The following is a 13,676-nucleotide window of genomic DNA, read 5'->3' on the forward strand; positions in this document are numbered from 1 at the left end:
TATGTTTATACCAAGATAATGATGTGGTTTGTTGTTGTAGGTTTTTTTTTTTTTTTTTTTTAAGTACCAGAAAGATTGTTTAATTGCCCTCCCCTTCCTTAGGGGAAACTCAAAGGTTAATTCGTCCAAGAAATTTGGGTTTGCATTTGCCCTACAGATAACAGAATTACTTGAGCTGTGGTGAGGGTATAGGAAACTGTGGTTTAGGGCCAGGTGGCTGAGAGGGTTTTGGCAGGGACGACTGAAGTTATGGTTTTGTGTCTGTGTTAGGGAATTGCTTTGGACGAGAATCATGCAGTCCTGCATTTAATGCCACACTTAGGAGTGTGCTCAGACAGTTCATGTTGTGTTAGTATTTATTTTTTAACTTATCATAATTATTGTTAGCCCTTTAAAAGAAATCATAGGTTTGGACCTTGGTCTCTACTTCTTCACTTCTCATTTTTTTTTTTAGCAACCATTTTTGGGCCCTTACCTCGTGCCAGATACCACGACTGACATGCATCATAATCCTGTTTAATCCTTACGACAACCCATGGAGGTGGATATTGTTAACATCTCCATCTCAGAGATAAGGAAACACCTTTCCCAGGTTAAGTCATGGCTGAATGTGGAGCTGGATGCAAATCCCCCTCCCCTGGCAACCCGTACCCCTGGGCCCTGTGAGCCTTCTGGTTTAAGATGGCATTAGCCATCCATGCCTGGATCCCTTCTGCAAGGATTGCTAGTTTTTGCTTTCAAATGCCAAGGAAGCAAAAGCTACTGAACTAGTCTGAGCTATGTCTCAGAGAACTGTACTTCTCAAATCATCCATGATCACCAAGATTCAATAGAGAAATCATTCCTAAGTAAGCCCCTCTGTTTGAAGAATGGATTTTATTCTCTCTCCCTGCTGTATAAATCCCAGCCAAGTATTCCTTCCCCCTCTAAAGACTGATCATATCTTCATACTGAAGGCCTTGGAGAACTTTGGTGCAATTTCCCGTTTGAAATTAAGCCAGGTGAATAGTTCAACAATAACAACAACAAAAAAATTGGTCTCTCTGGGTCTTCGCTGGAAATTGGTGTTGTCACAGCTTCACTGGAAGCAGGGGTGACATTCCTTCTTAGCCAAGACGCCACATCTTCCAGGTAGTCTTCTTTGAATTTCTTTCTTTCTTTGTGGAGTGCAAAGGGGGAAGCCAAATTCTTTAGCGAACAGTGTTAGAATAAAGACCTCTGCTTGAATGCCGGGATAGCATACTAAAGTGAGTACCAGGGTTGTAGTCAGGGAACCCAGATTTAACAGCAGGGCTGTTATTTTAACAATAGGTTACCAGATCCATTGGGCAATCTGACTAAAAGCCCATATTTATTTCCCTAATTTTATAAACATTTAATAGGTCCTTATTAAACACATCAGCCAGCATGATTTAATAACACAATCAGTCTAGAAGTTTAAGAAAATTGAAAACAGGATTTGAATGTAATACAGCCACAATTACTGGAGATTATAGGGAATCATTCCCATATGTCTCCAGTGGAGAGCTGCTAATCTCTGTTTGCGTGGAGGTGATTTCCTTTGGAACCCTGCCCAGCCTTCAACGGCACTAGCGCCGAACAAATTAGATTTGAAAGTCCCCAATTTTATGACTAAGGTAATATACTCCGAATTTAGAGAAACACTGAGTTCCTATTTTCACTGGCGCTCGAGTGCTGGACAGAGACCTTGATTTCATTTAGTTTGGCTCCACTTAGAATATGGTCATAGGTTTGAAGGGGTCAGCATGTGTTTTTGTGTGTCTTTCATAGATATTCTAACTCCTCTCCACCCATAATGCTGAGGCATTCACATCATGGCTCCGTGAATGACGACAGATCTCAGGAATGGGCTGCAATTAGACCTGGAAGACAGCCTGATGCTTGGGGCTTGGGGGCCCAAACTCCCTCCTCTACAGTCCTGAGCCCCCTCCCCGCTTCCTTGTCCTCTGCTCGTAGGCCCTCCAAGTGGCTCTTATGCTCAGAGTGGCAACCTGGGAAACTAGGCTTTGTTTTTCCCTCCTTCTTAGGCAGCTTCTAGAAAAAGGGTGGATTCTTTGCAAGGAGGCAGAACTTCTTGACTCTGGGTAAGACAGCAAGAACCAGTAAGCTTAAGATTGAAGTTCTAGGAGCTGTCATTTTAGGGGCAAAGCTGAAAATAGGTTTCCTGTTTTCTGACAGTGTCTACTTTAATGTTCTCTTCCCATACTGCCTCCTGTTTTTGTAGAACTAGAAAAACATAATAACAATGACCCCTGATTAGTGGGCACTTACTACATGCCAGCACATTATAGTATTAACGACTTGAAACTTCATCATAACCCAATAAGGTTAGTATTACCAGTTATGCTTTATGGAAAAGGAAACAGATTCTGTCGATGTCAGATCCTTGCTATGGTCATAGTGAAGCAAGTTTTCATACCCGGAGGTCTTTGATTCCAAAGCTCCGGTTGTTAATTGCTCTTTGGAGCTTGCTTCCAACAATAGGGAAGATAATGAGATGATAGCAATGCCTTATGTGTGTATGAAAAGAAAGTGTCAATTTTTCTAGACATCTTCCCGCCCAATCCCAGAGTTCTGGTTTTATCCGTTCAGTTTCTTCCTGGCCTTTCCCCTTTATAATGGTTCTTTCAGCTTTTGAAGATACAGGAGCAGCAAGAGGAGGAGAGTCATAGGACTAGAGGAAGAAATGGGGGTAAGGTTTAGCAAGAGTGCTGGGCAGCTTGCAGAGAACCAGAGGAAATAAGATTTTAAAGTTCTTGAGTTAAGATTTATCAATCACCTACCATGTTCCAGGAACAGTTCTAAGCACCTTTCTTGTATTTCCCTTCATTTCAGTCCTCCAAACCCTGTTAATTTATCGAATTTATCCTAAATTAATCTTTATTTTACCCACGTGAAGTAGTTCGTTCAAAGGTACCCTACTAGTAAGTGGCATGACCAGGATTTATACCCAGGCATCCTGAGTCCAGCGCCCACTCCTACCGCTACTCTGTGGCAGTTGTGTAGAACCTGCAGTCTGACAGGTAGAACCTGCAGTCTGACAGACACAAATAAGGAATTCGAGTCATGTGTTGGTTAATTTTTGTTGTTGAACTGTATTTGTTTGCCCTTCACTTGACCCCTTGCCTGAAGGCTGCAGTAGATTTATCTAAGCAGAGGGCGAAGCAAACCCATTACTTAGGAGCTCACTTTACAACCTGAGCACATACCCTCCTCCAAACTACACGCATGCGTGCACGCACACACACTTATGTGGTACGACTCACAAGCACAAACAAATCCATTGCTGTATGTTAAGGTTATACCTGTTGAATATTAAAACAGAGTGGAACAAAATTATACCCTCAGGCAATCAAGAACACCAGAATTCTTCATTCATCCTCCATTGTAGCCAAGGATTTGAAGGTTGCCCAAAGGTGGAATGTTTGACACCCAGACATCTGTGTATAGACTTTCCTTTTGTTCTTTCTTTTGATCTAGAGCAGTTGGTCCTCAACTCTAGCATGCATTAGAGATATTGTAGAGAATACTATATCCTATAGATAATTGATACAGTATTAGAGACAGCATTGATATATAACACGAATACCACAGATAATTGAATGCACTAAGCCAAAGGCTCTCTCCTGAACATGATGGGCACTGACGGCTCTGCCTCCCCTGCAGACTTTAGACCACCCAGGTAAGAACTGGTTCAGTGGCCCAACACTTTGAGGCTTTTGAAATTATACCAAATCTGGGAGGTACCAGTCCAGGGCCTGGCCCAGTGAGGTGTCCTATCTACACCACAATTTTTCATCAAGAGATGATAGCAGCACAGGGAAGGGCCTCATCTTAACTCAGAATGTGCTGGACTCTAAAGAGAACCTCAAAACTCCCCTGAAATATGTTGCTGGGGCACACAGAGTAGCATCTTTTATCAACAGTCAACTTTTACTACAGATGATTCAAATAGCTCCTAGAGCTATTGAACATAGCAGCCTGAGTATTTAACAACTTTTTAAAAGAAATACAAGTAAGTTCAGTTGAACTGCCTGAGAACAAATCCAGCTAAACAAATAGCAGATAGGATTTTCTGTTTCCAGAAAACTAACCCTCCTGAGTATCATCCCATTCCATCACTAAGTCTTTTATTTAATCAAAGTTTTCCAGTGTAGATTTTCCGCTAAATCCTCAGGTTAATTCTAATTTCATAGTGTGCCTAAGTGGTTATAGAGCATGACCTCTCCAGAGCCCGCCTGCCTGGCTTTGAATTCTCACCCTGCTAACCACTAGCTTTATGTCCGAGGCAAGTTCACTTCATCTCTCTGTGCGTCAGTTTCCCCATCTCTAAAATGGGGACAATAATGGAGTCTACCTCCTGGAGTGGTTGTGAGGGTTAAGTTAGTGAATCCATGTAAAGTACTTAGAAATATGGGCTACTATTCAGAGTTTAGTGAATGTTATCTCCTATGCCTTCAAATGGGAAGACGCTGCAGTCAAGATGGAAGTCATTGGGCAAGATACAGGTTTGGTTTTAAAATTAATAAAATCAATCGAGTGTTATGTAGTGGACCAAGGGTAGGATTTTAGAATCAGGCAAACCTGACTCTGCATCCCGGCTCTGCCTCTTTCTAGAGCTTTCATCCATGTAACTTCTCTGAGCCTCAGGGTCCTCATTTTATTAAAAATTGGAGGATGATAATACCTCCTTTACGGGGCTTAATGAATGGAATCTACATGAGGCAGCGTGTGGTCAGCTGTGTGAACTTCAGAGCCACACAGTTTTGGGTTCAAACCCTCTGGCCACTTAGGATCTATGTGATGATAGAAAAGATATATACCCTTTCTGAGCCTCAGTTCCTTCATCTGAAACAAAGGAACAATAAAGCCCATTTTATGGCATTGTAGTGAGGGTTAAATGAGATTTGTGTATAGTTCCTGGCATATAGTCAATACTCAGTAGATTGTAATAGTGTTACCATTATCAGACTTTTTCAGGTCACATAGGTAGCTGCCACCTCCACAGCCACACCTCATGGGAATGACTTTTAAATTTTAATTGTGCTAAAATACATATTACATGAAATTTACCAATTTAGCCATTGCTCAGTATACGGTTCAGTGGTATTAAGTGCATTCACATTGTTATGTGACCGTTACCACCATACATCTCTAGAACTCTTTTCATCTTGCAAAACTGAAACTCTGTACCCATTAAACAATAACTCATTTCCTTCCCTGCCCTCAGCCCCTGGCAACCACCATTCTCCTTTCTGTCTCTATGGATCTGACTACTCTAGGTACCTCACATAAGAGGGATAGTATGTGTTTCTTTGTGGCTGGCTTATGATAAGCGTAGCATAATGTCCTCAAGGTCCATCCATGTTGTAGCATGTGTCAGAATTTCCTTTCTTTTTAAGACTGGATAATAGTCCATTGTATATTTGTACTACCTTTTGTTTACCCATTCATCAATCAACAGACACTTAGGTTGCTTCCACGTTTTAGCTGTTATGAAAAATGCTGCTATGAACATGGGTGTACAAATATCTCTTCGAGACCCTGTTTTCAGTTATTTTGGATATATACCCAGAAGTAGAATTGCTGGATCATATGGTAATTCTATTTTTAATTTTTCGAGGAACTGCTGTACTGTCTTCCACAGTAGCTGCACCATTTTACGTTCTTACCAACAGAGCACAAGGATTCTAATTTCTCCACATTCTCACCTACACTTGTTATTTCCAGTTGGTTTGATGGTAGCCATCTTAATGGGTGAAGTGCTATCTCATTGTGTTTTTCATTTGCATTTCCCAAATGATTATTAACGTGGAGCATCTTGTCATGTGCTTATTGGCCATTTGTATATTTTCTTTGGAGAAATGTGTATTCAGGTTCTTTACTTTTTAATAACGATGTTTTTTATTGTTCTTATTCAGTCATAGAAAAAGACATTTCATAAAACTTCCAGAGACTCATAGAGAAACTTTTATTTTTTCTTCAAAAAAATAAATAAAAGAAACATTCTTAAAGGAACTATGAGGTTATTTTTCCCATAGGCTGCCATAAAATCTCCCTTTCCCTAGGAGCAGCTTAAATACAGGCCTTGGGTGAGGGAGTACAGGAAGGGCCTCTGCCTCTTGGGCCCTGACACTTTCAGGTGTCCATTCAGGCCCCATTATAAATGGGGGGGGGGTTGCTTATCCTGCCTTGCAGCTGGACTGTCCGTGAGTCTGGCTAACCCAGTTTGTCTCAGGATTAGTTCAAGAGAAGAGCGTACCTCACAGTTAACTGGATCCCACCCCATCCACTCCATAACCTCAAACGATGACTCCCTCACCGCACCTTATCACCTCAGAGCAATGGCCCCTGAGAGCCTTCCTTTTTGGGAGCCTTCAAAGAGCTCCTAACTGAGGACTGAGCTGGGTCACTGCATGTGACAATAAAATTCTGCTGTGTTCTACCAGCTCAGCTCTGTGGTAAGAGGCCAGGAGAAGCAGCAGGTGGATTTTGCTAGAACCCAATGTCTTCCGTTCCTTTCATTCTCTTGCTGCTTATACTAGTGTCCCAAAACCCAAGACCTGCCTGGCACCATCTGCTGCCTGCATCCTTGGGGAATGGCTGGATCCTCCCTCTTTGCCCTTTACCAGGTGGGTCACTTGGAATTCCTTGCCTTTGGCTTCTTTTATTTAAGAATAAAAGAAGCTTCTTTTTTACCCACAGACTTCTACCATTACTTTAATATGCATTTACTCAACCACGGGACTGGATGAACTTGCCATGAAACAGAAAGGGAAGTTCAAAATGTGTAGGGATGTAGTGTACAAAGACCAATGAATAACTTCTTTGGGGTGAGGACCATCAAAGGTCTGGCAGGAACCTGTGAAAATAACATTCCTGTGGTAATTCCTCCTAATATGCAGAGACCTGAGAACATTTCAAGCATTTTATTTTCATGTCTGCTCCAATCACTGAAAACAGTTTAAAGAAGCAAATTATCAGGGCCAGAATTTTTCAAAGAGATGTTTTTTTTTTTTCACCTCTTGCTTTAAAGCAAATTGTAACTTTCTAAGCAAGCAAACAAAAAGGGCTTTTGTGCATATCTGATTAGCTCATTTCCTTTGATTTTGGTGAGTGATGTCATTTGGGCCCAGCTGTTGGTATGCTGCAAATGATTTCCCTTCCTTGTGTTTCAGCTAGCCATTTCTGCCCCTAATAGAGTTACTTTGACTGGAACCCAGCATTTTTCATGGTTAACCTCTTCTGTCCGCTGATACCCAGGACTCCTCTGGAAAGAACGAGGAATGGCCACAAAGGCATTTAAATACCTAGAGAACAGTCATTTCATGTGGACCCTCATCAAGGAGCTGTCATTCTGAGGTCTGTTTGCTTCCATGGCCTTAGCTTCTTCTCGATTCATCCTATGCAATAATAGAGTCTAAGTAGTCGAGGGACTCTGAATTAAAGGCTTCTGGGTCCTCAGAAGCAGACGTGGCCCCCTTCCTGCCTCAAGTGTTCACAGCAGATCTCACAGGTTAACTCAGTAAGGAAGGCAGCAGGGCTGTGGAAGGAACTAGGTAATGCTCTGAAGCATCGGCTTTCACATTCTGCTGACTCTAGTCCAAATTCCAGGGCCGCACCTTGTTGGCTGAGAATCAGAACCTCTGTAAGCCTGTTTTCTTACAGGTAAAAAAAAAACAGCTACTAAAAGTAAGCACAGATAGGGGAGGAAGCTGTGGGTTTATAGGGACAGGAGGCATATGGGAAATCTGTGTACTTTCTGCTCAGTTTTTCTTTTTGTTTTTTTTTGGTTTTTTTGCGGTACGCGGGCCTCTCACTGCTGAGGCCTCTCCCGTTGCGGAGCACAGGCTCCGGATATGCAGGCCCAGCGGCCACGGCTCACGGGCCTAGCCGCTCCGCAGCATGTGGGATCTTCCCGGACCGGGACACGAACCCGCGTCCCCTGCATCAGCAGGCGGACTCTCAACCACTGCACCACCAGGGAAGCCCTCTGCTCAGTTTTGCTGTGAACCTAAAACTGCTCTAAAAAATAAAGTCTGTTTTGAAAACAATGTAAGCACAAAGTGTTGTGGAGGCCTCAGAGCGCTTAGAACCCTACGTGACACGGTAGTCGTTATCTGCTGCTTCTATTTATTAGGTATGGGGCTAGGCCTCATCCACTGGGTCAGGGATTTTCAGCCAGGGCACTGTTGACGTTTTGGGCCATTTAATCCTTTGTTGTGGGGTGGCGGGTGTCCTGTGAATTGTAGGATGTTTAGCATCATCCCAACATGCCTGTTCTCTACCCACTAGATGCCAGTAACACCCCTACAATACACACACCCAGCTGTGACAAACAGAAACATCTCTAAACATTGCCCAGTGTCTCTTGAGGGGCAAAACTGGCCGTGATGGGAAATGACTGGGTTAAAGGAAAAACAGTAATCAGTGCGTTTGATGGCCCCGCTGCTCAGTCAACGTAAAAACTCTCTCTCTGAGGGTTTTGCTCCCTTGTCTCCACAGTACTCAACCTCATCTGCTTGGGTTGGTCTCACAGGCACATCTCGCTCACCTCATCGTTGTTCCTAGTCTTTGGCTCCCACATCAGGAATGTACTGTTTTTCCTCCCTGCCTCTCTCCTCCAGTCTGGACCCTTCCTAGCTTCAGGCCCCACCTCCTTAAATAATAATCCATCCTGAATCTTCTAAGCCTCTGGGTCATCTTCTCTTCCCAGCTTCTTAGCCTGCCACTGAATGTATCACCCTGCAATCATGGCCTTAAGACAAGGGGTTTTAGAGCAGGAAGGGACGATGCTAATCGTGTAACTCAGTGGCCTTCTGGAGCAGATAAGGAAATTAGGGCCCAGAGAGGTTAAAGGACTCAGCCAAGGTCACAGTGCTGGTTGATAGCAGGGTTAGGCTTGTAACCTCTGCCTGGCAGCCGTTACCCTGGAGTGCATCATCACAGGAGTTCGGCCCTGTGTCCAGCCTGTGCCTTCATTCACAAATAGCTGCTCCATTTATGGACTGGCTGGCAGGTGTAGACTCATCAGCTGTTCAGAGATATTCAAAAGCTTCTGGTCCTCCCGTGGATACTTAGTTTAAAAGACTTCCTTCCTTGCTGCCCCTGCTTACACTAAACCCCACTTAAACCCCCAAAAGTCAGAGAAATGGTGTAAACAGGCTCCAACTTGAGCCTGCATCAGAATCATCTGGGAAGCTTTCAAAAACACAGATCGCTGGGCCCCAGCCCTGGAGTTTCTGGGGTGGGCCTGGGACTTTGCATCCCCACGTGATGCTGGTATTTCAAGCCCCCACTTGGAGAGCCTGATGGAGAGGGATGAGGAATCTGGACTTTAGGACTAGACAGTGCACAGACAAGTGACTCAATCTCCTTGAGTCTCATTTTCTCATTTGTAAAATCAAGATAATAATAATTAGAAGTGCTCATAAAAATGAACCTTTTTTTTTTTTTTTTTTTGGCGGTACGCAGGCCTGTCACTGTTGTGGCCTCTCCCGCTGCGGAGCACAGGCTCCGGACGCGCAGGCTCAGCGGCCATGGCTCACGGGCCCAGCCGCTCCGCGGCACGTGGGATCTTCCCGGACCAGGGCACGAACCTGTGTCCCCTGCATCAGCAGGCGGACTCTCAACCACTGCGCCACCAGGGAAGCCTTGAACCATTATTTTTTATTAAACATAGTACCTTCAATGTCTGGCATTTACCAGCTCTCAGTATGTATCCTGCCCAGAGGAGTAAAAAGAGGCCAGTTTCCTTTGATTTGTCTCAGCTGGTGGCTCACTAGGTAGTTGAGCTCAGGGTATGTGTTTAATTTGGTATGGAACTCTGAGGAAATTGATTTCTCAGCCATTTCTTTAAAATGGGCAAAATGGTTTTTTTTCTGCTCCCCTCTAGCCCCTAGCACCTGTTGGACAGGTCAGAGGAGGTTTAGTACTTCCAAAAATATTACTTGATAATATGAGACTGTTTATTCGTGTTTATTCTTGAAGACCCTTTTGGTGATCATCCTTTGTTGCTTTCAAAACCCTGTACGTTTTCCTTCCCCTAGGCACTTTCTTCCTCATTCTAGCCTACATGGATAGCTCCCTTTTCTGACTTGTCTCTATTACCTGATTGCTACTTAACAATAAGGAGCAATCTATAAGCTTACTTTGAAACCTACCTGCCTAATGAGTGCTATCTCCACGTCTCTTCTCTCCAATTAGAGTAGATGTTTCTTGAGGAAATGAACTATGCTTTCCACTTCTTTTGAATTCTCCCTGAGTGCCTAGCATCATTCCATGAATAGTCAGTGGCTTCAACTGTTGGTTGAATGTATATTATAGAGTTTGTGTAGAATTAATATCAAAGTTTTAACCCGGACATGGGAAAATAGTTTCCTATATCCTTTTATTTAAAACGTAGGTCTGTTCATCTTCCATGTTGTTGGTTCTTGTGCACGAGGAATTAGTCACTGACAGACTCCTGAACGCTTGAGTTGACCGCCTACAGAAGGATAACTTCTAGGGTGAATCTACATGCAACCTATTCCTCTGATATTATATTAACAAAAAATTGTGGGGGGATCCCAGTGTTAGGAAACTGAAAGATGTCTGGCTTTCAATTGTCATATCACTTTATAACTGAAATTATAAAAGCATTATGCTGAGTGAGTTACCCAGACTTCCCAATTTAAATTTAAGGACAAACATTAAACTCTTAAAATAATAAAACCCTGTGGAACAGAAAGGAGGGAGTCGTGAAATGAGATGAGGGTTTCCAGTCCTGGGTTGCTCATTTTTGTCCAACTGAAGTGTAGCCATAAAATAAATAATGGGTTGGTTGGAATACATGTGATTCAATTTGCATTTCAATTTGTATTTGTCTGTGATTTGAGGAGGTGGTCCCACACAGGTCAGTTGGGAAGGAGAAAATTATAGTGATGCATTGAAAGCAGTCACTGCCAGGAAAAAGGATGGCTGACCTGTTTGTCTACCAGGGAGACAGGATGTTTTACGGGATTTAAAAGAAAAGCATAGTGTGTACACACTTGCCTTTCTAAACATTTGTGTTAGCCAGATCCCCATCTCTCAGGACATCAGGAAAGAACCAATATGAGCCATTCAAGAAGGAAGTGGCTGTGCTCTGAAGAAACTCGAAGCTAAGTCCTCTCTCAAATTTTGCCCAAGCAAAACTAAAAATGTTCAGTTGTTGAATTGCAGACACTTGACCCTAGTTTTTGTTAATTTATTTATGATGATGATAATAATGTTATTTTATTTGTGATATGATAATGTTATTTTATTTATGATGATGATGATAATGTTGCTATATCCAGATTCTTTTGTTGCAGCAGGCATAACTCAAATTGCTGTAAGCGGTAAAGCAAACAAGAAGCTTTCAATAAAGTTTAAATAGTCAAATAGACCAGGGTAGATATGACTCTACCTATTGCTTATTGCATGGCTCAAATGATGTCACCAGGGCCCTGTTCCTCTCCATTTCCCAGTGACCTGTCCCTCAATGCTGGCTCTTTTTATAGGTTCCACGTACTCATAGAACGGCTGCAGCAGTCCGAGATGCTCCTTTTGTTCTGATTCATTTCCTAGAAAGAAAATTGATGATCTCTTTCCAGGACTCCTAGCCAATGTCTCACTGCTGTAATTAGGTCATTGGCCCATCTCCAAACCAATCACTATAGTCATGGGTGGGGACATGACAAAGTCATGGGCTTCTACAGAAGCCCAAGGGTTTAGAGTTACCAAAACAGATATCCATGATAAATATGAACACTCACTGCTGTTGAGAGCTCTTTATCAGGTACTACCTAATATTATCCCCACAGCCTCTTATTCACTCATTTGTTCATTCATTTGTTGTGGTCCTACCATGATGAGCAAAAACAAACCTTGTCTCCATGCACAGTTTAGAAAGAGAATGCACTATGGGGTATGTATGACATCTACATTTTACAGGTGGGACAATTCAGGCTTCCTAGAGTTATTTCAGTTGCAGTTATTTCAGTTCCCTACAGTATTATAATTACTAACGGAAAAACAGAGATCCGAACCCAAATCTGTTTCCATAGCCCATGTCCTTAACTGCTATGCTGGTCTGAAATGTCCTGCTTTGGGGAATAATCTGCCCCAGGCTAACGTATGTTTATCTGTGACCATGGCAGCACATCATGAGAATTATCTCATGATAAAGAATGAGGAACACAATATAAAAGGTCCAAGGAATACGTATCCTCCCTCTCCACCCCATAGTAATGAGGCAGTATTAAATTCTTCTGGCTTCTTAATAAAATGACCACAAACTGACCAAGTAACTTTTGTGGATGTGCTTTCGCTTATAACATGGTGTCTCCTCAGTGCTTTAGAAATAACAACCAATCTGGTCTCAGATATTTGGTCCTATCAGAGCATCTTTGCAGCTCCTTTGTAAGATCAGCATTTTTAATCCTCTCTGGCTTCCAAGAGTTTAACAGACCACCTTACACTACACATGAAGAAACTGAAGCTCGGAGAGGTTAAATGACTTGTCCAAAGTCACTCAGCTAGTAAAAGGTCGAGCAGGAACTTAACTCACATGTTCTTTTCACTCCTATGCTGGTGTTCCATCATCCTTCAAGATTTTAGGATAATATACTTATCAACTTTATTTAAATGTCTACTCTAGTCTCATTCTAAGTGACAATACTTGTCCGTGTTAGCGTATTATTTTCCTAAAACACATTTCAATAAACATAAAACTATCAAAAAATTTAAAATCCATCCATGAATCCCCTAAAATTTTTTCATGGATCGTCAGAAGTAGTGTCTGACACATTCAAAAAGTTCTGTGCTATGTAATTGCCTCACCAGTGAGTTTCAGAACAAGGCTTAGGGTTACAGGCAGGCAATAGTCAATTTCCATGGAAAGTTTTTTTTTCTTTCCAGGAAAAAAAAAAAATATATATATATATATATATATATATGAATGGGGATATGATCATTTTCAGTTCTTTCCCCTCTGGTGTTGGCCTTCCCAATCAGAGTCACATCCTCACCCTCTGCTCACTTCCTGTCTTTGCTTGTGGGTGAAATACACCTGCTACTTAAAGGCTAACCTGACTTTTCAAGTCCCACTAATATTTAAGGCCATTTATTGTTCTGCAACTTGAGGGAGTTTTTGTGGTGTGCTTCTCTAGTGGTTGTCAAACTGCATTATTGTTCTGATTGAGAATTATGTCTCTTGGAGGGTGACTTCAACAACGAAGCTATCGCCACCTTCACTTTTTTTTGTTAAAATTGTGTTTGGCTCTTCATAAGTTTCCTACTGATTTCTGAAGATCTGCTACCCTTGTAAGCCACTTAAGGATGAAAATTCAAATACTGAAGTGCGTTTTTATCCCTAGTTATTTGGAAGGAAGGATTAGGAAAACTACTTAATACTTCTCTATTTAAACACAAAGATTAGGAGAAAGAGAAAAGACCCATTGCATGAGCACATTTCTTCACAAAAATTCAAGCACTTGGAGGTGGCTCATTTGTTTTACTATTTAACAGTGAAATTAAGGAAGTCTTTGTCCTCATCTCTGTTCTTGGCTGCCATGATGCTCAGGTAGATTGGGGATATTGAAGGCAAGTGGGCCTTCTTGAGGCCAAGGGGTTGCGCGTTTATGTTTCGTGTT

The sequence above is a fragment of the Tursiops truncatus genome, chromosome 3 (genome assembly GCF_011762595.2).
Source record: "Tursiops truncatus isolate mTurTru1 chromosome 3, mTurTru1.mat.Y, whole genome shotgun sequence".
NCBI lineage: Eukaryota > Metazoa > Chordata > Mammalia > Artiodactyla > Delphinidae > Tursiops > Tursiops truncatus.